General features: G+C 40.6%; 1 protein-coding gene across 1 annotated transcript in view; it reads left to right on the plus strand.

The window, feature by feature from the left end:
* The window catches only part of ATP9B (ATPase phospholipid transporting 9B), a 306,136-nt gene that overhangs the window by 162,428 nt on the left and 119,702 nt on the right, over positions 1 to 24,006 (plus strand).

The following is a 24,006-nucleotide window of genomic DNA, read 5'->3' on the forward strand; positions in this document are numbered from 1 at the left end:
GGGTGAGTGAGTGAGTGAGTGGGTAGATGGGTAGACAAGTATATAAGTGGATGGGTGGATGGATGATGAATCCAGGGGTTTCTTCTATTTTTTTTGTTTCCACATTGTAACTCCTTCCCTGACAGTGAGAAACCGGTTTATTATTACACTGACTGTATTTACTGATTTGAGCAATCCCTTGCCTTACCAGCCAGTGACCCTCTTTTTTTTCTTTTTTTTTTTTTGAGACGGAGTCTCGCTCTGTCACCCAGGCTGGAATGCTGTGGCCGGATCTCAGCTCACTGCAAGCTCCGCCTCCCGGGTTCACGCCATTCTCCTGCCTCAGCCTCCCGGGTAGCTGGGACTATAGGCGCTGCCACGTCGCCCGGCTAGTTTTTTGTAGTTTTAGTAGAGACGGGGTTTCACCGTGTTAGCCAGGATGGTCTCGATCTCCTGACCTCGTTCTCCGCCCGTCTCGGCCTCCCAAAGTGCTGGGATTACAGGCTTGAGCCACCGCGCCTGGCCCAGTGACCCTCTTTACATCCCTCAGCATCTCACCCCAGACTCCCTGACTCTTCTCCTTCCTCACTGCACATGGGCTCCAGCCCAGTACCTGGCTCTGTGCCTTCTCAGGAAGTTTTAACTGCTCTGCCCAGGCATGTGTGTGCACTGTGTTGAGAAAGCAAGACAGCAACACATTGAAGTGCCTATTCTCTTGTTTTTAAAAATGGTTTCCTTTCTTGAGGGTTAAAATCTCATATTTGTTCACTTTGTATACATTAGCCAAAGCTCATAATGTGATAAGACAAAAACGTTAGGCATTTGATAAATGCTGATTAACTGAACACATGAATTCATCATTGAATCAATGCAGGACATATTAGAGCCACTTAAATCATTAGCCCAAAAAATAGCCTTTTAGATGAGTATGGAATAGTATTTGGCTTCAATTGATTTAAGAGAAATTATCATCAGAATATTTCAAATTCTCCTCTAGTGATAAATTTTGCTTGATGAGCAGAATTTTTTGCACATCTGTTGTACCAGACTCCTGTGCCCATAGAACAGACAGAATTCACTGTGAGAGAACCTTTATCTTTCCATAGAAAATACTGGATAAATACAGGGGCTGACACAACATTCTTTACATGGACTTCCGTCTCCTCAACCTCCGCTGTACCAAACTCCCATTACTGTGAAGCCAAGGAAAACATCGCTGAAGGATGCACTAGCTTCCTTTCTAAATCTGTTATTCAGTAAACAAAATAATCCCTGTTTAAGGTGACTGCCTGTTGCATCTGTCATTGGTTGGGGATTAGAAATAAACATAGTCTTTAAAGAGATTATAATCAGAAGTGGGAAGTCATAGATACATTTGTCTTTTGTCTTCTGTCTCTTTTCCTGTATTTTGTACATAGTAAATAATAAATAATGATTTACTTAAGGTGTGACTTGCTGTTCTGGTATCAGATATACTGTTTTTGGCTTTTAAAAATTAATTTTCTAAATTAAGTAACCTCAAAGTTAATGAACGGATTAAAGAAGCTGGCCGGGCATGGTTCGCCTGTAATCTCAGCACTTTGGGAAGTCGAGGCAAGCAGATCAGTTGAGGCCAGGAATTTGAGACCAGCGTGGGCAACATGGTGAAACCCTGTCTCTCTAAAAATAAAAAAAATTAGGTGGGCGTGGTAGGGCACGCCTGTGGTACAAACTATCTGGGAGGCTGAGGTGGGAGGGTCATTTGATCTTCAACCGGAGGTTGAGGCTGTAGTGAGCTGAGATCATGCCACTACACTCCAGCCTGGGTGATGGTACAAGACCCTGTCTCAAAAAAAAAAAAAAAAAAAAGTAGCAGCTCGGCTACAATTCACAGTTATGACTTCTAAGTTGTATAACCAGATTTCTCTTAATGTTACTGTTGGTGCTGATGTGAAATATAACATTTTTTTCAGTACAGTACTGTCGATAACTCACACTAGCATGTTACATAGAATTATATAATTACTAAAACTGCACCATGGGCACTCTCCCACCCCTACAAAATAAAGATGTAAAATCAGAAATAGAAAGCCAACCAAATATAACAGTACCACATAAGGTTCATTAACCTGTGGAAATGAGCAGCTTGCATATGATACAATTGAGGGAGGGATCTGTTTTGGTTGAATATTCAGTCATTCAGGCAACAGTTTTCTTAAGTTAAAGTCAATAATTTGTTTTGTTATTACAATTACAAAAATTGTTTCATAGCCTTAAGACACAGACATGGTCTGAAACACACAGTATAGAGAGCAGAATTTTCATAATGGATCAATTTAATATGTTTTTAATTCCAAACAATATAAAGAAAAATGACTGCTTCACAGGCTTAATTTCAGTCTCAGATGAGGCGTTTCCCCAGTCCTTTGGAGAGAGGCAGACTGGTGTGTTTCCGGAGGCGCGGGCGCACTGCTGTCTTCACAGACATATCAGGTTACTGCTGCATGTTTCTAGATGCAAGAAGAAAACCAGATTGGCAAGTTTCCTTGCATTCTTTAGTCAGTAATCATTTCTCTTTCAAATTACATTCTTAAACCTTAGCTTTCTGGATAAAAAAAACCATAACAATTTTAAAGATAATTTATGGATGTTAATAAGCTGAAACAAAATTAAATGAATTCTTGGACATTTTAAAGTATCTATGTTACTTGTATTTGCATAATTTCATTTAATATACACTTTGAATCATTTTAAGGATGTTTGACATGCTAGGTTGTCACTACATGTCCTGTTTTTGTCTTAAAATTGAGTTTAGTGCATTAAAGGAAAAAAGGAACTCAATATCTGAATCTACTTTTTATAAAATGAAATTTATAGATATGTCAGGAAAGACCTTTGTGTAAGTGCTAAGACTGAATAAAGTGTAGTTTAATTACTTTCCCACTTAAAATGATGTAGTAGTTCAAAGAATATAAAAAAAAATTACTATTAATATCATAATATTAGTTTTCTGTAATAAAGTGGAGGTTTCCTTGGCTGGCAGTCCTAACCACAGCAATCAGACAAGAGAAGAAAATAAAGCACATCCAGATTGGTAAAGAGGAAGTCAAACTGTCACTGTTTGCTGATGACATGATCGTATGACTAGAAAACCCTGAAGACTCATCCAAAAAGCTCCTAGAACTAGTAAATGAATTCAGCAAAGTTTCAGGATACAAAATTAATGTACACAAATCAGTAGCCCTGCTATACACCAAACAGTGACCAAGCTGAGAATCAAATCACAAACTCAACCCCTTTTATAAAAGCTGCAAAAAAAAAAAAAAAAAAAAAAAAAAAATTTAGGAATATACTTTAACCAAGGAGGTGAGAGACCTCTACAAGGAAAACTACAAAATACTGCTGAAAGAAATCATAGATGACACAAACAAATAGAAACACATCCCATGCTCATGGATGGGTAGAATCAATATTATGAAGATGACCATGCTGCCAAAAGTAATCTACAAATGCAGTACAATTCTCATCAAAATACCACCATTATTCTTCACAGAACTGGAAAAAATAATCCTAAAATTCATATGGAACCAAAAAAGAGCTCGCATAGCCAAAGCAAGACTAAGCAAAAAGAACAAATTGCATGGTACTGGATAAAAACAGGCATGTAGACCAATGGAACAGAATAGAGAACCCAGAAATAAAGCCAAATACTTATAGTCAACTGATATCCGACAAAGCAAACAAAAACATAAAGTGGATAGAGGACACCCTATTCAACAAATGGTGCTGGGATAATTGGCAAGCCACATGTAGAAGCCTCATCTCTCACTTGATACAAAAATGAACTCAAGATGGATCGAAGACTTAAATCTAAGACCTGAAGCCATAAAAATTCTAGAAAGTAACATTGGAAAATACCTTCTAGACATTGGCTTATGCAAAGACTTCATGACCAAGAACCCAAAAGCGAATGCAACAAAGACAAAGATAAACAGATGTGACATAAACTAAAAAGCTTCTGCACAGCAAAAGAAATAATCAGCAAACAGACAGCCCACAGAGTGGGAGAAAATCTTCACAACCTATACATCTGACAAAAGACTAATATTCAGAATCTACAAGGAACACAAGTCATCAAGAAAAAAACCAAACAATCCCATGAAAAAGTGGGCTAAGGACATGAATGGGCAGTTCTCAAAAGAAGATCCACGGATGGCCAGTGAATGTTTGAAACAATGCTCAGCATCACGAATGATCAGGGAAATGCAAATCAAAGCCACAGGGCAGCACCATCTTACTCCTGCAAGAATGGCCATCATCAAAAACTAGTAGGTGCTGGCGTGGATGTGGTGAACAGGGAACACCTTCCACACTGCTGGTGGGAATGGAAACTAGCATAACCACTGTGGAAAACAGTGTGGAGATTCCTTAAAGAACTAAAAGTAGATCCACCATCTGATCCAGCAGTCCCACCACTGGGTATCTACCCCGAGGAAAAGAAGTCACTGTACAAAAGAGACACTTGCACACACACGTTCATAGCAGCACAGTTCACAATTGCAGAAATATGAAACCAGCTCAAGTGCCCATCAATCAACAAGTGGATAAAGCATATATATATACACTATACACACACACATACACACACACACACCATGGAATACTGCTCAGCCATACAAAGGAGCAAAATAATGGCATTTGCAACAACCTGGATGGAATTGGAGACCATTATTCTAAGTGAAGTAACTCAAGAATAGAAAAGCAAACGTCATAGGTTCTCACCCATAAGTGGGAGCTAAGCTATGAATATGCAAAGGCATAAGAATGATACAGTGTACTTTGGGGATTTGGGGGAAGGGTGGGAGGGAGGTGAAGGATAAAAGACTACACATTGGATACAGTGTACACTACTCTGGTGATGGGTGCACTGAAATCTCAGACAGCAACATTAAAGAATTTACTAATGTAACCAAACACCACCTATTCCCCAGAAATCTATTGAAATTTTTTTACAGTGAGCTTTATTTTATTTTATTTTTTTCTGAGATGGAGTCTCACTCTGTCACCTGGGCTGGAGTGCAGTGGCGTGATCTCAGTTCACTGCAACCTCCGCCTCCTGGCTTCAAGCGATTCTCCTGCCTCAGCTTCCCTAGTAGCTGGGACTACAGGCGTGCGCCACCACACTAGGCTAAATTTTTGTATTTTTATCAGAGACGGGGTTTTGCCATGTTGGCCAGGCTGGTCTCAAACTCTTGACCTCAAGCAATCAGCCTACCTTGACCCCGCAAAGTCCTGGGATTACAGGCGTGAGCCACTGCTCCTGACCACAAGTGAACATTTTGGTTTGAAAGAGTACTGTTTAGATTCAGGAGGCCATATCTTAAAGGAATCAAGATAGAGCTTAAAGTCTAAACAGTAGGAAAGAAAGAGCGAGCACAGTCCTAACTCCTCTTTGTAGACTTCCCATCATAGCCTGTGTTGGGAAAGAGAGGAAGAGGAATTGGAGAAGCAAGAAAGGTTGATGTGGGTGTGGGGCTCTTGCCTCTCTTCACAGGATGCACAAGTGAGATGTGGAAACAAGATGACTCTGGGAGATGGGTAGCTGGAGAGGTGAGCCACAGACCTAGGTTGCTGCATGGTGTCTGCAGGCTTAGAGGGCTTGAGGCAGCCCCTGCACTCCCCGCTCCCCCGACGCCAGAGAGTATCAGAAGTTTATGTTTCCCTAAGAGGGGTGCAGACTGGAGCGAATCAGGCCAGTGGAGTGCAAAGCAGCTTGGTGGTGAAGAGTGGATGTCGTCTAGCGTCGTAGGGAGACACTTGGGGCTGCATTTTGGGGCTTCCAGGGGACACTTTGGTGAACTTTACCTGCAGGAATCTTACCAGTTCAAAGGGAAGCTCCAAGAAAGCTCCCATTCTGGGTCTGGAAGAACGAGTAGTGTGTCCCCTGTAAAGAGGGTTGTTGCTCAGGGGAGAAGACCTTACCAGGTCTGTCCCACCTGGGGGAAGGAATTCTTTCACTCCCACGCCTTCTAGTCTTCCTGTCTCAGCTAATGGCGTGGGATATTGTGGGATATCCCACTTGTGAAGGGTAGAGTGCAGGGGCACAGACCCATTAAAAAACTGAGATTCTGATCTTTGACAAACCTGACAAAAACAAGAAATGGGGAAAGGATTCCCTGTTTAATAAATGGTGCTGGGAAAATTGGGTAGTCATAAGTAGAAAGCTGAAACTGGATCCTTTCCTTACTCCTTATACGAAAATTAATTCAAGATGGAATAGAGACTTAAATGTTAGACCTAAAACCGTAAAAACCCTAGAAGAAAACCTAGGTAGTACCATTCCGGACATAGGCATGGGCAAGGACTTCATGTTTAAAACACCAAAAACAACGGCAGCAAAAGCCAGAAATGACAAATGGGATCTAATTAAACTAAAGAGCTTCTGCACAGCAAAAGAAACTACCATCAGAGTGAACAGGCAACCTACAGAATGGGAGAAAATTTTTGCAATCTACTCATCTGACAAAGGGCTAATATCCAGAATCTACAAAGAACTCAAACAAATATACAAGAAAAAAACAAACAACCCCATCAAAAAGTGGGCAAAGGATATGAACAGACATTTCTCAAAAGAAGACATTCATACAGCCAACAGACACATGAAAAAATGCTCATCATCACTCGCCATCAGAGAAATGCAAATCAAAACCACAATGAGATACCATCTCACACCAGTTAGAATGGTGATCATTAAGAAATCAGGAAACAACAGGTGCTGGAGAGGATGTGGAGAAATAGGAACACTTTTACACTGTTGGTGGGACTGTAAACTGGTTCAACCATTGTGGAAAACAGTGTGGCGATTCCTCAAGGATCTAGAACTAGAAATACCATTTGACCCAGCCATCCCATTACTGGGTATATACCCAAAGGATTATAAATCATGCTGCTATAAAGACACATGCACACGTATGTTTATTGCAGCACTATTCGTAATAGCAAAGACTTGGAATCAACCCAAATGTCCATCAGTGACAGACTGGATTAAGAAAGTGTGACACATATACACCATGGCATACTACATGGAATATTCCGCCACTGTGGGCATGCTTTCTGTGGGCATGCTTGCTGTGGGCGTGCTTGCTGTGGGCGTGCTTGCTGTGGGCATGCTGCTGTGGGCGTGCTTGCTGTGGGCGTGCTGCTGTGGGCGTGCTTGCTGTGGGCGTGCTGCTGTGGCTGCAGTTTCAACCGTGGGTTTGTGCAGCTTAGGAATATAATCAATGGATGGTATTTGGTTTATTGTCATGTTCAGCTCTATGTGTAAGATTTCCTTGGTTCAGCTTTTATAAAAATATTTGTATTATAAGCTTATTGTATATTATGTATTTATTTTTTGAGATGGAGTCTTGCTCTGTCACCTAGGCTAGAGTTCAGTGGCACAGTCTCGGCTCACTGCAACCTCCACCTCCTGGGTTCAAGCAATTCTCCTGTCTCAGCCTCCCAAGTAGCTGGGACTACAGGTGCCCGTGACCATGCCTGGCTAATTTTTGTATTTTTAGTAGAGACGGGGTTTCACCATATTGGTCGGGCTGGTCTCGAACTCCTAACCTCAGATGATCTGCCTGCCTCAGCTTTCCAGAGTGCTAGGATGGATTACAGGTGTGAGCCACTGTGCCTGGCCTTATTGTATATAACTTCATTAGTCTCTCATTTTCTGAAGTTTCAGAAATGCTCTTTATTTTGCAGCTTATAAGACATTAAGTCCAGTTTTACTCCAATTTAATTCTGTAAAATAACCTTCCTCCACATATCATATTACTAACACTTTTTAAGCCATAGAGCAATATAAACTAGACTCCCGTTCAGCTGTGAAGCTTTTGGTCAGTATTTGAATTTTGCATAATAACAATTATAATACTTGTTTTCTGTGATACTTTTTTTGGTTTTTGTTTTTTAAATTATTGACAACAGCGATGAACAAAAGTGCACACATTTTAAAACTTGCACTGCTCAGTTAAATAGCATAAAATGAGCACCCACTCATGGTGTGTCACACTTGTCAAGAAGCAGAATTCTCCCAGCTTCCCAGGAGTGTCCCTTCCTCACCAAGGTGACCACCATCCTCTTATCTTTTTTTTTTTTTTTTTTTTTTTTGAGACGGAGTCTCGCTCTGTCGCCCAGGCTGGAGTGCAGTGGCCGGATCTCAGCTCACTGCAAGCTCCGCCTCCCGGGTTCCCGCCATTCTCCTGCCTCAGCCTCCCGAGTAGCTGGGACTACAAGCGCCCGCCACCTCGCCCGGCTAGTTTTTTATATTTTTTTAGTAGAGACGGGGTTTCACCGTGTTAGCCAGGATGGTCTCGATCTCCTGACCTCGTGATCCACCCGTCTCGGCCTCCCAGAGTGCTGGGATTACAGGCTTGAGCCACCGCGCCTGGCCACACCATCCTCTTATCTAACGGGCCAGTTATTTTGGTCTGTTCTTAAAGTTTACAAAAAATGGAATTAAACCATATGTATTCATTTGTGTTGGGCTCCTTTTGTGTAGTCATAGGCATGTGTGAAGTTTCCCGTTGTTGTGTGTCACAGCACATTTTTATATCTTCTGTTGCATCAGGAAGCCATAATTATATGCAGCCACCGATTGCTACATCATTGATCTCTGGGTTCTTTGGGCTTCTTGCTGTTAGGAATTCTCTGTTCTGAATAGTGTATACAGATCTCTTGGTGCAATCTGCATGCCTTCTGTAAGGTGTGCGCCTAGGGAGTGGCATTCCTGGGTCGTATAGCGTGTCTGTATTCATTTCACATAATAATTGTACTGGTTTTTACTCTTCCCAGGCAAGCAAGAGAACTCAGGTTTCCCTATAATCTTGTCCACACTTGTATTGTCTATCTTACGTTATTTTAATTTTAGCATTCTAGTGGGGATGTAGTGATATCTCATTGGGTTTTTAGTTTTCATTTTTCGGATGAGTTATGAGGTTTATTCATGTGTTTATTGGCATGGCTGTCGGGGTGTCTTGGTTTGGGAATTTCCTATAAAAGTCTTAGCTCATAGCTCATTTTCCCATTGAATTGTTAGTCTTTTTCTTGCTGTTTTGTAGGAGCTCTTTGTATATCCAAGTTGTTTTCTCCCACTCTGTTGTTTGCCTTCTTGCTTTGTTGGTGGTGTTTTGATGAGTAGCAATTCTCAGTTGTAACACTGTTTATCAACTTTTTTTTTTTTTAATGGTTTAAGAACTCTTTCTCCACCGTAGGTCACGGAGATACTCTCTCATACTGTCTTCTGAAGCTTTATTGTTTCCTTTCTGTTAAATTTCTAAACATCTAGAATTGGTTTTTGTGTATAAGAAGAAGTAGGACCCAGTTTCTGTTTTTCCCCCATGTGGATTTCCAGTTGACCCAGAAGTGATTGTCGAAAATCTGCCCCTTCCCCACTATGTGCAAGGTCTGTGCACGAGTCAGTGTCCACCCACAGTAGGTGCACGCACATCTTGGCCCTTTCCTATGATTGGTCTGCTGATCCCTTTCTTTGCTAATAATTTTTAATTGCTGTAGGGAGTTAGGGATTGCATTTAAATGTCTATAGATCTTCAGAGATAATTTTTATAATATTAAGTCTTTTAATCAACGAATATTGTGTATCCCTTTATTTTTCAATAATGTCTTATGATTGTTCTCTGTAGAGGTTGGTATACCTTTTGTTGGATTTATTTCTAAGTATTTGACTTTTTTTTTTTTTTTTGAGACAAGGTCTTACTGTGTCACCTGGGCTGGATTTCAGTGGCATGATCACTGCTCACTGCAGCCTCGACCTCCTGGGCCAAAGTCATCCTCACACCTCAGCCTCCTGAGTAACTGGGACTACAGGCACATGCCATCATACCTGGCTAATATTTTATTTTTTGTAGAGACTGGGCCTCCTGTATTCCCTAGGCTGGTATCAAAAGTCCTGGCCTCAAGTGATCCTCCAGCCATGGCCTCCCAAAGTATTGGAATTACAGGCGTGAGCCACTGTGCCTGGCCTTGACATTTTTGGATATTATTTCAATTACTATCTTTAAAAAATTTTATATTCTGTTTGCTGCTATTTCAAAATAAAAAAAATTTTTTTGGTGATATATTTTATTTTAAATAGTAGAAAAGCATTTTATTTCCAAATTGATTGCCTACAGTAAAAATATTGAGTTCATATACTCTGCATTTTAATTACAGATCCTAATCAGATGTTGAGCACTATCATGTTGAAATTTACCCTGACTGGGTAACTGATTTTTTTTTTTTTTTTTTAATGAGAACATTGGCAACTAATTCCATAGTAATCTCGTGGCTGCTGTTGTCTGAATGCTGCTGTCATCTCAAGGCTGTGGGGAGGTCAGTTCCGGTGCTTATGCGAGGTGGTGATAATGGTCATCGTGTCTCTGATGCAGGCCAGGAACACCTCGGGGAGCATGTGCAGGGCCCCTGCCTGGGAGCAGCATGGGCTGCTGCTGTTCTGGCGGGGCTGTAGCTGGACTCTGAGGACCAGGTTGCTCCTCCCTTTCTGTGCCCCCTCTGTGCACTCCCTGGTCTTGGGAGGGTGATTGCTCTTAAGGTGGTCAGTGTGATTCAGACCCTACTCACGCCCCATTCTGCTCTCTCCTCGATTTGCCCTGGTGGGCTCTGCTGTCTCGGCAGCTGTGGGCACAGCCTGTGGTGCCCCGGCCTGTCCCTGGGCCTTGGATTTCACAATTCCTGTCTCTACCCCAACTCAAGGTATGGACAGGCAGTGAGTATGATTTTCCTTCTCCTCTTGCTGTTGGGGTGGTGATCTGTGGTGATCACGGAGGAGCCGCTAATAGATTTCCAAAGCGGGAAAGATCTGCAGGGGTCACACAGGCAATGACACGGAAGCACTGCTCAGATATCAGATTAAGTGGGAGAATCAGAAGTAACCAAGTCAGGTCAAAGGAGAACTAGGTGTATTTTTATCATGTCAGTAAGAACGAGAAGAAGGTCACAACTGGCATTGAAATTAGCAGTTACTGTTTTTCTGCTTCATGCCTCAGATAGGCAGGCTCAAGCCTCCAGCCGCTGAGCCCCAACCCCCAGTCATCAAAACAACGGTGTCAGCTGGGAAGGAAAGGTGGCATTTCAGGCAGAGAACAGATGTGCCCAGATCCAAGGTGGGACAGTATGAAAGAACTGCAGAAAGCATGCAGGAAGGTGCCTGGGGTGAGACAGGGCCTGGCCCAGGCAGACTGTGGACTGTGGACCACCGTGTGTGCCCCTTCAGCCCTCTTATTTCCACCACTCCACAATCCACGACAAGTGCTGCATCTTGAAACCAAAACAGAGAGGTTGGGAATTTACAACAAACCAAATTAAATGATTGTGTTTCTTGCAGGCACTGTGAGCCTACCCATGGATGTAAACAAACCATCCTCATAAAACCAAGCCCCAGAGTGGGTTGTGGTATGAGCACCACCAGCCAAGTCTGCTGTGGCAGGGACAGGGACATAGGATGCTGGTGTCACGGCACTTAAAATCGTCTTCAGAAGATGATTTCCTTCAACGTGGAGTCATTGTGCCGCTATTGTCTAGCATTGTGCCATGCTGCTTGTAAAAAGAAATGGAAGAAAAATCAGCTTCCCTGCATGCATCATTGTGCAAGAGGTAGCTGAGGACCAGGGTTTATTTCAGGCACTTGACTGCAGTTTCTTTTCTCATGTAAATTTTTTTTCATGTAAGTTACATGATAATTCTTTAGGAGGAATGTGTTTTCTCACCTTGCTGTTTTCTTGAGAGCATTGTTTTGTGAGGGCAGTTGATCATCGGTTAACTGTTACACTGAGGCGTTAACGAAGAGGCGTCGGAATGTAGCTGGGAGAACGTGGTTCCTGAGGGCTGAGTGTTTCCAGCGGATGAGCAGAGAGGCTCGCTCTGCCTGCATCCCCATCAACAGTGACCAGCACAGCACCAAGCCTCAGGGGTCCCACACCCGTGGTCTCTTCCTAGAGCTCGAGACCCAAGCCTGCCTGTGCTCTCTGGAACCCTCCAGAGTGTTCTCAGCGGAGCCCACTTTGGCAGCGCAGGAGGAGAGCCCTCCAGCTAGAAAGCTCCAGTAGAAGCCGGCGAAGTGAGGCGAGGGCACTGCCTTTAGTGACTTTGCTGGGCTCAATATTCCCCTCTGTTAAGTGCCTGCTGCCTTGGTAGGTCATTTGGGTTACAACATTTAATTATTTCATGTAGTCTATCCTCCTTTTCTCAAAGGATAGTAATTGGTACCAGTGGAGCAGGAAGTTTTACCACATCCAAATAAAAATGGTAAAAGAAAACATAAAAACCATTTAATAAAGAAAATTCACCTTGTTTTATTTCATGAGCTTACCACATCCAAATTAAAAATATGTAAAAGAAAAAAATTTATGATAAAGAAAATTCAACCTGTTTTTATTTCATGAGCCTAATGGAAGTTTGAGTAGTGAATGGAAAGATCTGGCCAGGCACAGAGGCTCACGCCTGTAATGCCAGCACTTTGGGAGACTGAGGCAGGTGGATCACCTGACGGCGGGAGTTCAAGACCAGTCTGACCAACGTGGAGAAACCCCGTCTCTACTAAAAATACAAAATTAGCTGGGCGTGGTGGTGCATGCCTGTAAATCCCAGCTACTTGGGAGGCTGAGGCAGGAGAATTGCTTGGACCTGGGAGGTGGAGGTTGCAGTGAAGCCAAGATTGTGCCACGGCACTCCAGCCTGGCACCAAGAGCGAAATTCCACCTCAAAAAACACCAAAAGAAAGTTCAACCAGAGACATCCAATTATGAGAATGAAAATAATGTCACCTCTAACGCGTACTAGTGGGCCCTGGGAACCTCGGCATTTGGCAGTGTCGGGCCAAGGACGCAGAACGGAAGTTGGGGACGGGGAGCTGCTCGGTCTCCAATCTGCCATGAGCTGTGTGCTCTTGACCAAGCACCTAACCTCCTCAGAAGTGGAATAGACAGAATAATACCTGGCAGAGTTAGGAAGGCTGAATAGCAGACATGACACAGCAGCACTTGTTAATTGTAAAGGGCTACTGGGTTGAAAGCTGCTTGTGGTCATGAGGAGAAAAAAAATGAATCAATTATAATTTGTTAATACATTTAAACCAAAACGTAAGCTGTTTTATGTATTAGTTATTAGTGTGGAGTTAGTCTCGTCAAGGTAAATCAGTCACGCATTGATGTTTTGGTTGTCTCAAGCATTTTGACTGCATTTTTTTCTCTGTGTAGAACATGGACAGGTGGGTTTGTCCTGTGTGAGAATTCCACAGCCTTTCCATTCTCTTGCTGCCCCTCCTCTGTTCTGGCCTCGCTACCTAGGGTGATACTTAACATTTGAGCAGGAAGCCTTGACAAACGACTCTGAGATTTTCAGACTTTTCTTAGATCCCCTGTAGTGGGACGACGCACAGCTTCTCTATCGTCTGTCTTGAGAGATGTCGTTCTTTCTCTGTAGTTCTTCTGGCCTTCCGTCATCAGCCAGGGTGCTGATTAGGTTCCATACAGAGTCTCACTTAGAAAGTGGCTGTTTGTAGCTTTAACTACAAGCAGCATTCATCCAAAGTTAGAACCTGTTGACTGTATTTTGCCATAAGACAATTCACTAATTACTAGAATTTTAGCTCCTTTGAGTTTAGGGCAACCTTTTCATCATTATGCAGCATGCTTGTTTTTAACAGCTAATATGTGTAATTACATTTAGAATAAGTGCACTCTAAGTGCTTGAACAGTGTTCTGATATTAGCGTTGTGACCTAGTGGTTGTCTTCTGGTGGTTGAATAATTAGTTTGTTTCTAAGAGCTTTAGAGTTTGATAGTCGCCAAACACAAGGGCTTCCTTGTGGAAGGTTGATGGCTCCCAGTGACCCTTCGCTGCCATCTGGCACAGATTCAGGGGCTGCTGTCATCTGCTGCTAATTGCTGTCACCTGCACGTTGGAGTCCCTCAGCACTGGGATGCTGCTGCCTTTAGAGTGGGCCCCTCCTTGCAGCCACCTGTGTGTGCAGGAGAGGAAGCACTGCTCTAGGCCTGTGGTTTCACGCAGGAGCATTTTCAGCCAGTTTTTATTTTAATGCCTGAGGTATGAAAAATGGTGACCATTTTGTGAGGGTTATTAATTCGCTAAATCCAAGCGTTTTGTCTGTTTTATGATTTGTTTTAATGGTTCTTGTTCTTAGTAGCCTATTTAGGCTGGCAAGATTGTTTCCACAACATTTTACAGAAGACTTCTTTAATCCTCTTTCGTAAACTGATAAGCCGTAGTCAGGGCACTAGCCTATAGCACCATATTATATTAATGTATTTTACTTGTAATTTAGAGAACAAGAAGAATATCCTGATTTGAAGTCTAAACTGTCCCCCATGGCACTGCACAGCTGATAACCGCAAACGAGAAAGATGTGTATATCAAATAGTTTACAAAATGAAGCCAGCTGTGTTTCCCTACATACTGTGGCTTCCTGACATGCATCATTAAACCTTATTAGCTACTTCCTTTTACAAAGATTCTTGTAGTCTTGAACGTTGCATATTAACATTTTCTGCCCCTCCAACTGGAAATTATTTGCTTTATTGTAGAGTGTCAACTTGCTCTAGTTTCTGATGCGTTCTAATTGGTACTTTGGAGTATAATCATCGTGCGGTACCATGCCATGCATTTCTTTATTTGGAAATTAATACAGACCTTTTCACTTTATCTGTCAATCTGAGCAACTCTTCACACAATTCCCAACTCTTGGGATTGCTTACAAACCATTAAGTATGAAATGACTCATAAAATGTCTCTGAAGACATAAAGTAACAAATTTTTAGATGGTTTGAAATAATGTTGCATTTTGCCAAGATACCAGTAATAAACTTCTTAAATAGACAGTTTTAATAATAAAACGGTGATTATGCAAGATGAAAAGTTTATTTAACCATAATACCTTTTTCATTTAAAATTCTCAGCAAATCTGCTAAAGTTCGTTTTACTTACAAAAGAATACAAATCCTAAGAACCATGGATTTTTGAAAATGATGTAATTCAAAGTTAGCTATTAGACTGCTATAACTATCCTTCATTCTTTTTTCTCCTTCTTTGCTATTCTATGTCTGCAATTCTGCTATTCTCCCTTAAAAATTAAAACATTTACCTATTGTTAACTTCTGGTTAATAGCTAGTTAAGCAGATGTGTGGGCGGAACAGAAAATGTACAGAATCTAGTGACTTTGTTTAAGATGATAGTAATTTTGAGGTGTTTCAGACACTGGTCAATATTTTATATATCCTCATTTTTAATATAATTATAAATCGGTGATATGCATTTAATTGCAAGGGGAATTAAATAGAATACTGATTGTGGTTCTGATCAGCAAATATTTTAGTCATATGTCTTGTCAAGACAGCTAATGACTCTTGATTTAAAAATAGTCGAGTAATTTTACATAGTGGTAGGTGCCAGATATCTGGAAAATGGGATGGAGATCTTCCAGTGGCTCATAAATCTCCACGTATTTACACAATAAGCCAAGAAACATAGGAGAGAGTGACATGTTACTTGACAATGACAGCCTTGTGTCCTTGACTAGGTCCTATAACATCTCTTCTGTGCTGATTCTGATACAGCTGTATGTAGGTTATCAAGGTGGTGGAAACATGCTGAAGTCAGCTGGACCACAGTTGAGCAGTTAAGCATTCAGGAATTTTCCTGATCATTGTCATTTTGTGGTGGTTCCTAAGATACTGTTACAAGAACAATTAGCAACTTCAAATGGTATGTTTAGTGTTTGAAGTAGCCCTTAATGAAACCAGACTTTCTGGAATCTTATATAAAAATATTTTTCACTGATAACTGTTTAGTAAATTCCCTTGCACAAACCATTAAATATATTATACTTGTTGGCATGCCAAAGAAAGAATTCCGATGCCAACATTTTGAAATTAATTACTGAAGAAATTTCTCACTTTACTGTAGAAACTAATCGGTATCATTACCTCTTATGAAGATAATCTAGGTTGGAAATTAAAGTTTTAATTATAAAATTAGTGATCTTGTTTATTAATAATCTTTTAACCATTCTATTTTCTAAAATTTTATAAGAGAAATAAGCAGGTGGAAAGTGGTCTTCCCCTCCACCCCACCCTCCATTCTGCACAGTTTCTTTAAAAACAGTTTTCATGGCCATGTTCCAAGCAGGCTCCATGGAAGGAGGGCTAGGCTGGTGCCTGTCTGCTGGGCCACCCCCTGCCCTCCTGTATACCTACATTTGCAGGGACTCACTTTGCTTGTGAAAAGGAATCGTCCCATCTGTTTTCTCTTCTGAATCTCAGCCTTTTCCACCATCTATGGCCCAACATTTTGAAGCTACTTATCGGAATAATTTCTTCAATATCTCACATTCTGAATGCTAGAAACACATCAAGTAAATTTTTCTTTTTTTAAGCTCCTTGAAAAGAGTTCAAAGCTCTTTGAAGGAAGGACAGACCTTGTGCTTGGGAATTTCGGAATACTGTGACATTAGAAGCCCTGACCACATATTAAAGTACTTTTCTTTATGAGTTTTTAATAGAATCTGATGACATTTTAGTACTGTACAAGTTTTTTGTTCAGCAATATATTTTGTAAATTATACTTAAATGAATATTTGAAATATATTTTAAGAGTGTTTGTACCTTACCCTGAGATATTTAAAATAAAGACTTGCTACATTCAGGGTAAAATAAAAAGACAGATACCTCCCAGAAGCAAGATGTCTAAAGAGCATAGTCTCTTCAGTGTGTACTATTAGAAATAGACTGAGAAAATGAAAGATGAGTGCCCTGTATTTTAAATTATTTTAAAGAAAGCCATGGTCTTCCCTTTACTATGTCTCTTAAAGTTTTATGTCTCCTAGTAAGAGACTTTCTTTTACAGTATCAGTACCACTTAGAGTTATTATTAGAATAGATTCTATTTTTTATATGCCTTGGGGCAAGAAGTAGTTGAGTGTGCGCCTTGTAAAGAAGCATGAAGCAGTCAGAACTCCTGGGCTTCTGGGGACCCTGAGGTCCAGTGACTTCCCACCCCCCACTGGCGGGATCTGCTCTTCTTGGAGTTCCTGCAGAGCTTGCTGGCTTGTTTGTAAAATACAATGAGAGCTTTATGACCCCCCGTAAAGTCCTGGGTATTGTGTGTTTAGATAGTAAGGCTTAGAGAATAGGTTCATGCTCTTTGTAAAGTATTTGTTAAATATAAAATTACCCAAATAAACTGTGTATTAGACTGAAAACCAAATGCCACTTCTATGAATGATGTTGCATTGTGAGGTTTCTGGTGTTAGTGGATAGCTTATGTTATTAATGGAATTATTTTAAATTGGTTACTGGTCTTGGCAAAACCACTTAAAATTGATGTCTTCCTATATTAAGACCAAAAAAAGGGAAATATATTCAGGATCTTGAAATCATTAAGGAAGCTGTTGTTACAGTGTTATCAACTTACTTTTTAGCCCGGAATCTTCGAAAAGCCTTAGGAGGGCACCACCTTACTGACTGTGCGGCGGGCACCACCCTACTGACTGTGCACAGCATTTCCGAGGTCCTGTCTTGAAATAGGGCTTCTTATGAGATGCCAGATTTTTATTCAGGGGCCCCTTCCCACCCCTCATAATCCAGGATGTTCAAGTCTGTAGATTCTGGCCTGCATTCTGCATGACAAAACATATATTTAGGGTAACGCTTTTTTCAGAAACAAATAAATGAGTGAGTGTATGTATTGTGCTGCACTGGCTGGGTTAGAAATGGCCGGCGCTTTCGGGAGAGCGGGGTTAGAAATGGCCGGCGCTCTCTGGGGAGTGGGTCTGCGGAGATGAGGACCCGCGCCGGCCTCGCGCTCCCCCTGCTGGCCGCGCCCCGCACTCCCCGCGCTCGCTGGCTTCCCTCCCAGCCGCCTGCGTGAGGTGTAAGACCCTGAGAAGGGTGTGAGCAGCGCGGCGGTGGTCGGCAGTGTAGTGTTGGAATGAACGTGACTCTTACACTTCAGCCTCCTCCGCCTTCTGATTTTCAGATAAAGAATGTGGTGATTGTAAAATACGATGAGGAATAATGTACATTAGAAAATGTATAGGCTTATCTTAATATTCACTCCTGGATTTTAATGTAATTTCTATACGTAGAGCAAAAATTAAATTTCCAAATAGTTTCTAGATCATTTTGCATGTTCTCACATGCTTATTTTTGTTTTAAATATGGTTTTGATGTATCACAAGTTGAGAACATTTGAAAGAATTTATAACAAATGAATTTATAATACTTACTAAATATAAAAGTTTTTCACTTCTTACCTTTCAGCCAATGTGTTGCTTTGCATTTGCTGACTTTTCATGCATTGATTGACTTTGATGAAGGTTCTAATATATCAGTAAAGGCATACACCAACAGGTGGGATCCAGTTGTCCTGTATGAACGTAGAAAGCATGAGTTTTGTAAGGGCAAACATGAGATGTGTGTATGTGTATACATGGTGTTCAGAGATGATGCTACTTTCTGACATTATGGACGATAATAACAAATTCTGGTGAGTGGGTACCTGTCCTAGAAAATGCTAGAGCCAGTATCGAACCTTCTCAAGTGATCTTAGAAGTCCAGCAGTTTAAGAAGATAACCTCATTCTGCACTCCGGAAGCCCCCTTCAAACTTAGCTTGCAAATTTTAGTAATAATTTTGTCGTTAAAAACATGTTTATATAGGTCTGCTGACAGAGTGACAATATCTGTTGTCTGTAACATCAAAAGTTGGGTAGCTTCAGTTTGTGTAAACTAGGTGTGAGGGTTTACTTTGAACTCCCTTGTCTCTTAATTGTGTGTCATATGTTGGTTTCAAAAGTGGTTTTGCTTCCCTGTTTAGTAGCTGATTCTTGCATTAATACTTTTCTTGTTTATACGAAAAATATAGTACTCTTTTAATGTTAAATGTTCAAGGGAAAACATTCTATATAATTATATAGCAAGCAAGGGAAAAACCTTAAATTCTGAGTATAGAATAGGCAAAATGTTGAATTTCTTGGTAGGTAAACATGTAGGTTATGAAATATTCTTTCAGAATAGACTTTAAATTGTTTATTGTATAAATACAGGTTTTGATTTTTAAGAACTAAGGTGATAAATTGTAACATTAAGAATTGTTGTGCTGATACTTATTTAGGGAATTCTTAAAGCACAGATTATTGACCCAACAGACTATAATGGCTAAAAGAAACCCTTCTTATTTTGCAGATCACTGAGGTGATAAACGATAATGGCTCAGACACATCTGTAGTGTGTGGTCAGTCTGCATGTACTACACACACTTAAGGCTTAGTAGTTCATATCCAAAAAAGAATAAATAATAAACTTCAGAAGGAAAAAGACTATGTAGCATCACTTTTTAAAAAGTAATACTTTTAATTTAAACTTCGTAATGGAAAAAGTTGTTGCTGTAAAATTTAGTACTTAGATTTAGTGCATGAGTTTCATTTATTTGAAATGTGGAAACACAAATGAAGATCTGAAAATTGCTTATTTTTTTCTTGTCTCTGAAGATTTTTCTTGTCTCTGAAGATTCTACTAGCAGTGGAAAATATAGGGCTTATTTACTTCAAAGATACTTAAAAGAATATGCTTTTTATAGGAATTTCAGTTAGGTTAAAGCATAGCCCTGTATCCATTTTGTAGTCAGGGTCTAAATTCTTAATGAAGAACTGATCCACAGATAGTTCAGCGGATGAAAGACAAGCAGCGTTAACAGTTGTGTTTTCCACACATAGTCAGCCATGTACAAAGCTGTCCTTCTCTGCCTGTGCAGAGTAGTCGTGAATGAGTGAGGTGTCAGAGTCGAGGCTTTTCAGATTGTCCTGTGTTCACAGGGGAACTACAGGACAAGCTAAAATAATCGAGTGCTCTACCAGAGTTTAAATTGGCTCTCTGAAGTTTTGCATTTTACTATTCTAAACTACTTCTGTGTAAGGGGTAAGTCTGCACGAGTTTTAAAAGATGGGTGACAGTGTTTGGATGCCAACATCCTGTTCACCCGGGGTGACGTCATCAGCAGTAAGTGTTGCGCAGGCACTTTGTTGAATCATGGATAGGGCCTGAGATTTTACAGCATTCGACGCCTACTCCAATTTGCTGTGTACATTGATTGATCAGGAACTTAGTAGTGTGATGTGAGTTTTAACTTTGAGATGGATTGAAGTGTTGCTGTGTCATGGAGATAAGGTCTGATTCTCACTTGTCCGAGCATTCGTTAAAAAAAAAAAAAAAAAAAGGCTGATCTTTTCTTCATTAAGCTGGAGAATACCGTATTTACCCTTTATTGTTGGTATAAACCATTATTTTACTGAGAACCATTAGCTATTTTAAACTTGGTACATAAATTAAAGAGGAACTAAATGGATGTGTGATCGTTGCCATTAGTAGCATTTGAGATTATACAGGCAATTATTGTGTTCATTATCCTAGAACAGCCCCTTTGTAGAACCATTGTGGTTGTCTTAGACATTATGCACAAATTTTCCCTTGGAGGTTAAAATTTCCAGTAGTGTATTTTATTTTGTTATCACAGTTGTTTCAAATAAAACAAATATTATGACAAGTAGAAGAAAATTTGCTTCATCTCCTAATATAGGAGATGACAATGAATGTTGAAAATAACTTCTGAGTGTATTTACATTACCTTTTCTTAAACAGTCATAATTACTTCAAGCGATTAATATATTTTGTGAGTGAAAAGTTTACAGTCATGGCAAAAGATATCTGGTCTGTCTAGGTATCTAAGACATTCTTTTAAAGAAGGAAGAGATCCACATCAAAACTGAAGTTACCACCTTCTTTATAGAATCTGTAACTTTATAAGTTAACTGGTTTTTATTTTAAATAGCTTATAAGAGTTCAGATTGTATTTTAGATGAGTTGAAGAAAAGCATATTTCAGAGAAATTGAATATTAAAAGATTATTAATTGAAGTGGGTTAAAAAAAAAACCCAAGTGTTGAAATGTGTCTTTTCTTCTGTTTTGTTAGAATTGAAAAAATTAAAATAATATAAAAGCAACCTACAAGATTTACACTATGTACTGTAGTTTGGTTACAAGTTATATTCCAGGAACAAGAGTCACAGTTCAGAAAAGGCCACCTGCAAGGCACGGCCCATTTTTGAAAAGTTGTATTTTATTCCACTAAATGTTTTATTGCTCTTCTTTAAGTTAAAAGGGGTTGGGAGAAGACAACATATACTTGGCTTCAAAATGGTTACATTCACTAGTCAAGCATCTGACCACATCTGTCTTCATCAATGAGAAAGGTACTAACGCTTTGAGTGATCTGCATATCGGTGTGCAGTGGCTGCTTTGAATGTTTCCACCCAATACGTGGCATTTTTTGAAAGGAAACTTTGTATTCATTTCTGAGTGTTTTTGTCCTGGCTTTTACAGTTCCTCACTGCTATGTTGCAGGGGAAAGTGTGAGGTGGTGGTTATGCATTTTGCAAGACAGTGATTCTTTATTTTATTACAAAAAAAGACCAACTCTGGAAGGCCAGATTAAATCATTCCTTTCACTTTTTAATGGGATTTGGATGAATAGAGTAAAATATGCACTTTGCATTCATTGATAGCATCTTTAGGTTGAGGTAATTGAGTCTTTTTTCCCTGACTGAATGAATAATGACTTCATCTGATCCTCAGTGAGGCCTGAAACTTAGACCGCCTTTGTCACAGCAAAAAGATCTGGGCTTTGAAACATGCTCTACTTCCCTGGCTTAATTTTTCTTCATTTTAATCCAAAACCTATTTTCTCAATAATTCAAGCATAAACTATGTAGTAGTTGAAGTAGCGGAAATTGCATGATATTTGTCCTGGTTGTTCTGCTTTTTAAATAGAGCTGATAAAGCGGCCGCAGAGGTCTTCAGCTGCCCGGTTCTCAAGGGAAGGCACAGCCCATCCCCGCAGCAGCGTTGGGAACTTCAGAACTGGTTGAGTATTGCTCCCTTTCAGACTGTTTGTGATCTGGGGGAGCGGCGCTGTTACTGGTCTTGTGGCTGACCCAGAGATGAAAAAGCCCATGCTGGAGATCCGAGATGTTGGTGTGGACATTTTACTTGGCTAGAAGGGGATCTGCTCTTGTGGATTAGAGAGCAGTGTGCTTTTTTGCAGAATATACAGCTGGGAATGTGCAGTCTTTGAAGAGTTTCTGTTGAAAATGAGCTGCTGTCTGTGTTGCTGTATTGCAACACGGAGAAGAGTTTTTGTGGCAGGCCAAGTGTCTCATTAATTGTTACATTAGAATCCAGTTGCTCTTTCATATAAAACTGACACTTTGTGTTTTAAGTGTCTTCAGTTAGGAGTCTTACACAGTGAAGTGGCCAAGTGAGCCCTGTGGCAGTGTGCACAGGACAGTGCAGGAGGGGCCGCCTCACCCTGCCGAGTGCAGCACCCTGTCTGTGTTGGTCATGGAACCCACACTCTGGGCACTGCCAGTCCCATGGCTTTGGAGTCCTGGTCATTGCTCCTGTTGTGCCTACACTGTTGTGAAAGGCCATGAACTATTTATTAACCGATGGTAGTGCTGACTGTCGGCCACAGGAAGTGATTCAAAACAAGCCTGGTTAGAAAAGAAAACTTACTATTTTATGATTCTCTTTTATAACATAGATCACTGGTGTTCGTCTTATTTCTCCTACTAGATTAGCTGTTTCTTGCAGGTAAAATCTTACAGTTAGCTCGTTTTCATAACCTTAGAGTTTAGCACAAAATGTAGTAGACATTTAAATTTATTTGTTTAATTAGTTGAGTTTTCTTCGCAGCTGCATTTAATGGGCTTTCTGACAAAGTTTTATTTTTGCTTGATAATTGCAGGTTCTAAAGATCTTATGAGAGTTTGTGGAAAGTATTAATCAAAACCAGATATAAACTATGAGTTGTGGGAAAAGGCTAGCTTTCTACTGGGCAAAGTTACAGATTTTTCAAAAGGCACTACAGAATAAACCAAGTTATTTATTAGCTCTGTAATTCTCAAACTTTTTATTTTTTTAATCAGGTTTTTTGCAATCATGTTTTCTTCATGTACTCCTTTTCAAAAGTTGTTCCAGATTCAGGAGAAATTTGAGGTGGCAGATAGATAACCAACCTGATAGGATTTAGTCTTCTGTTAATGTCACATAGATCAGAAATAAGTAGGTAAGTTAAGTACATGCTGTTCCCCAACCTGGTGGTGCTGAAGGCAGTGGCCTCTCACCCTGGCACCTCTGCCCCGGGGGTACCACCACTTACAGATGAAGAAAACGAGGTTTAACAAAGAATTTAAGGGTGTTCCTCAAGTCACACATTTAGTAAACAGAGAAAGTGGATTCCAATCCAAGTATGTAATAAGAGCAGTAGCAGCACACCTGGGGAGCGTACTGCCCAGCAGGAACTGTGGCCACTGTGCCTTGCGCTCCCTCTTCGCATCCCCGGGGGCTGTAAGGAAAACATCCCACAATCCCTATTTTACAGATAAGAAAGCCAAAGCCCAGCTTGCCCAAGGTTATGCCGCTAAGTGGCAGAGTCAGCCTCTAGATTAGCCTAAATCCAGAGTCCCGAGGAATCCTAGTTGCTGTGCTGTGTCACTTCTCCCTCCCTTCCTGCAGCGCCGAGTTCCCTCTCATCCCCCAACCCCACTCACTGGACTGCCTTGTGGTCTTTCAGGACTGAAAGCAAGCAAAGAGAAACAGTTCACAGTGATTGCTAGAGCTCGAAATTGAAGCTACATGCTTCAAAAGAGCTGTATTCTCTTAACTTGTACAGCGAGAGCTTTTTGGGTTGCTAGTTCTCACTGTTTCCGAGATCCTATACAGAATGCAGCCAAAAAAATGAACTGATTCTTACTGACATAATTTTCCCTCACATTTTGCTCAGCTGGTAAACGATCCATAGAATGGACTTGTGTGTAGTGTACCTGACTAGGAGAACATACAGTGTATGATTTGTGCAAATTAAAAAAGTTTTATTTTAAGCTAACTATCTATTGCTTTTTTTTTTTTTTTTTTTTTTT

Source organism: Rhinopithecus bieti, unplaced genomic scaffold (genome assembly GCF_001698545.2).
Source record: "Rhinopithecus bieti isolate Rb0 unplaced genomic scaffold, ASM169854v2 scaffold_84002, whole genome shotgun sequence".
Taxonomy (NCBI): domain Eukaryota; kingdom Metazoa; phylum Chordata; class Mammalia; order Primates; family Cercopithecidae; genus Rhinopithecus; species Rhinopithecus bieti.